The sequence below is a fragment of the Etheostoma cragini genome, chromosome 13, assembly GCF_013103735.1.
Source record: "Etheostoma cragini isolate CJK2018 chromosome 13, CSU_Ecrag_1.0, whole genome shotgun sequence".
Lineage (NCBI taxonomy): Eukaryota > Metazoa > Chordata > Actinopteri > Perciformes > Percidae > Etheostoma > Etheostoma cragini.
This window is the reverse complement of record NC_048419.1, coordinates 23,826,601-23,830,943: the sequence shown is the minus strand read 5'-3', so window position 1 is coordinate 23,830,943 and position 4,343 is coordinate 23,826,601.

Here is a 4,343-nt window from a genome sequence, read left to right as displayed (position 1 = left end):
TAAATCGTGTTTAGTCCTTTTAAAAAAAAGAAACCGTTGCACACTCTTGCTACATTTCTCTTTTTTATTTTAATAACTTCTTCAAAGTCAAAATGTTTTCATTTGTTCATTTTAAATTGGCTTGTTTTAATCCCAAGTGTTTTAATCCCAGAGACAAGCTCTGAAGTCATTCTTAACCCTTGTGTTGTCTTCCCAGGTAAAAAGTGAAAATCAACAATTTTTCATCGCTTTTTTTACGCATTTGAGGAACTTTTTGCATCACTTTTTGATACTTTTTTCAACATTTTCATTTTTGTAATACTACCATCAATATACCGTCCACATCACTATCACCAATATTTTACCACTAGTTTTGCAATATTTTCTTTTTCAAATACATGGTCAAGAAACCTAATTTATGTGAAATTATATCATTTTTTGCCTTTTGTCAGTGTCAAAATTCAATCCTTGATTGAACTTATGGAACCATCCATGTAATATCTGGACAATTTGGATGAAAGAATCCCAAATTTCTGATGTGGAAACTTTTAAAAACGGGGCTAATGTGACCCCACGACCACAGGAGGGTTAAAAGAGAAACATGTGTTCAGAGTTTTGCCGACCGGATACGGCAGAAGTTCAATCAACCACCCAGCGTTGCTCTGATTGGCTGGAGCGCTGTCCTATTGCGTACAGAGGAGATGTGAAAGACAGCTGTTTATCCCGCCCCTCGGATTGAGCCCTGCCAATGGGGAGTTCCCAGACCCAACATCTGGATGATGTGGGTCTGGCTTTTCAGGCTACTTCCGGGCTTCTTTTGGCCCAAACATCTGGATCTGCACAGTGACCAGAGATGAACTCTGGGATCATCGAGTGCTGTTCATCAGGCCGACCCTGAATCTTCAGACATGGTAACGCGGTGCAGAGGATTGGAGATGTTTTGGACACTTGTGTTCATTTACACAGATGCAAATAGTAACAAGGCTTCTGTGAATGGTTCAGAAGTAGAAACGTTAGCTTAGAGGAAAGGTTTGACCTTTTGGATAGGACACTTATTTGCTTTCGTAATGGGAATCACGGCTTCTATACAAGGGAGCCGGATCTCCATTCCTTTCCCAGTTTGCTTGTTTTGTTTTTTCTTTCTTATTATTTTCTTTTACTTATGAAATGGAAGTAAAGTTCTGTGGGTTTGAGTATGTAATGAGGCACTGAGATAATTAGAGTAGCAGTTATACTTGTATTTCACGAAATTTTGGAAGAGTTGTGGCTAAAGGCACGAGGCAGACAAACTCCTCCGATCTTCTGCAAACATATCGCTGTCTCTGCCTTTTTCTTTCACTCTCTCTGCTGCTGTCTGTCTCTCTCTCTCTTCACTCCATACACAGCTCACGGAGCATGAAGTCTCGCAGGTGTACTTGGTCTCCAACAGCCTGGAACAGAGATTCAACCCTGGAAGCCAATCAGGGAACTGCACGGTTAAAAAACAACAATCCACTTATCGGATTAGTCTGGTGATATCCCATGGAAAGCGAACAATAAATTGATTCTACTAACAAGTATTGTCTGTGCTTTCCTGAGCTTATTCTCCTGTGCCCTAGACTTTACAAAATACTCACTGCTACGGCAAGTGTGTATTATTTCGCCACTGAAAATAGTCCCCAAGTCTCCTGTTAAACTGCAGTATAGTGACATGCTGTTTTTTAAAATTACTAAACCAGTTTCAAAGTTCAGGGGAACAGGGTGAACATGTTAACTGATAGACAACCCCAGTTATTACTTACATTTTAAATGTGAGCTAATTTGCATATATTTCCAGGACAGAAACATGAACATTGGCAGAAGCCAGGTTCAAAAGTCTTGTTTAACTTTGTCGGCATATTACAGTCAAAGGTTTTCACAGAGTTTTTATAAAAAAATTAACACTAACAGCCATTGAGAAACAAACGTTTTTCTCCATGTTTTTAAGACTAAAATGTTAAATTCAGGCTATGAATGATATGAACGAGCCCCTCTGTAAAAACAATAGTTATTTAAATCCTCCCTCTCGGCATCCTTTGGTGATCCCAGGTTGACATGTGTGTGTTTCAGGTGTGCTCCGCGTCCCGTCCTGGTGTTTTAACTCTTTTCGCTGCTATCAGCCCTGGCTGCGGTCAGCGGTCGTCTGCAGCTGCTGGAACAGGCCCGCTTATCCAAAAGGGGGTATGTGCTCCTGTGATGTGGCCCTTCAGGCCGCTATCAGACCCCCCCACCAGCCAGGACGCACCTTATGGGCAGCCTTATCAGGGAGGGTGGAGGCGTGGAGGGGAGGGAGGCGGGTTTGTGCCACTAAAATGACTTTCCTCAATAACAAAAATAAGTCTTATTTACAAAGACGTCCCTTCATAGAGGGAAAACCTTTCCAGAGTATCCAGGAATGTACACGTCGGAGCCAAATTAGTCTCAGGATTTACCTGTGAGGAGTAAATTAGTGTTTATGCTGAATCCAGAGAATGGACATTCAGGTGTGAGTCGCGATGTGACAACAGAATCAGAGTCAGCGTTTTAGGATTCTCACACTGAACAAGAGTTAAATTTAGATTTCTCAAAAGCAACTGTAGCGTGTTGTCTGGTCTATTTTCTCAAACTGATGCAACAGATCCTTTACTAAAGTACTGTTTAAATACTCCACCACAAGCAGAAGCATTTAAAATCCTAATTTATTTAAAAGTAAGTATTATCAGCTAAATGTAGTTAAAGTACATACAAGTAAAATTATGTAGTTTTCCTTTTTTATCTGATGTTTCCTGCTGCATTCATGTGTGATTTGCATTTAAATGTTGAATGTTGTACTCATTTTAACGCCTTTATATACTGTTGGATAGATTAATCCACAGCAATGTATCATATTCTATAGGATGATTATATGTTTGTAGCACTGACGTCCTGTGAGAACCTCGTATCTCTAAAAAGTGTTAAAACCTTCCATGTTGTCAGAATAACAGCCCTGTTTTCAGCTTTGTGACGATGCATTTTGCAGCTGATCCAAGAGGCTTTTTAAAGACTTTACCTATCTTAAGAAGTAAACATAAAGGAACACTTCATCCTTCAGTTCATCCCAAACATTCAACATCAACACATCTGGAGATGCATGGTTTTCACTGGACAGGAAGGGGATGAAAAGTTGCATTAAATGACAAAATTACTCAAGTAAAATACCTTGAATTTGTACTTAAATACTGTGTTGAGTAAATGTCTTTAGTTACATTCCACCATCGCTGGTTCTGTTGCTTCCCATTGATAAATCTCTGCCAGCAGTTTGAGAGATAAACCAGGAGGAGGTCTGCTACTCACACAGATAAGATGAGGCACGTCCAACCAACACACACACACACACACACACACAGCACTGATAATACTTCAGTCTTTGATGTGACTCCTGGAGGGAAGAAAGAGTGATTGAGAAGGAAAAGAGAAAAGAGTGATTGAGAGGGAGGGAAACCGAGAGAGAGATTACAGGAAGAGCTTCAGGGATGTTGTGTTACAGACCCCTCAGCCTCAAACACACACACACACACACACACACACACACACACGCTTTACAATCACTTATCAGTGTACCTTCATGTTCTCTTCTTTCAGGTGGAAATGGAGTCCGAGTAGCTTCTTCAAACATATTTTAATATTAACGATGTTTTGTGGCCAAAGGGGGTCCAGCCCTGTCCCAATGAAGACTATATTCAACAATCAAAATGATAGTGTCCATTCATGTGTAAGGAAACTTAGATTTAATAATTAAACCAACTAACTAACTAACTAACTGACTGACTGACTGACTGACTGACCAACCAACCGACCAACTAACCAACCAACCAACCAACCAACTAACCAACTAACCAACTAACCAACCAACCAACCGACCAACCAACCAACCAACCAACCGACCAACTACCCAACCAACCAACCAACCAACCAACTAACCAACCGACCAACCAACCAACTAACAAACCAACCAACTAACCAACTAACCAACTAACCAACTAACCAACCAACCAACCAACCGACCAACCAACCAACCAACCAACCGACCAACTACCCAACCAACCAACCAACTAACCAACCAACCAACCAACCGACCAACCAACCAACCAACCAACCAACCGACCAACTACCCAACCAACCAACCAACCAACTAACCAACCGACCAACCAACCAACTAACCAACCGACCGACCGACCGACCAACCAGCCAACCAACTAACCAACCGACCAACCAACCAACCAACCAACCGACCAACCAACCAACCAACTAACCAACCGACCAACCAACCAACCGACCGGCCGACCGACCAACCAACCAACCGACCAACCGACCAACCAACCAACCAA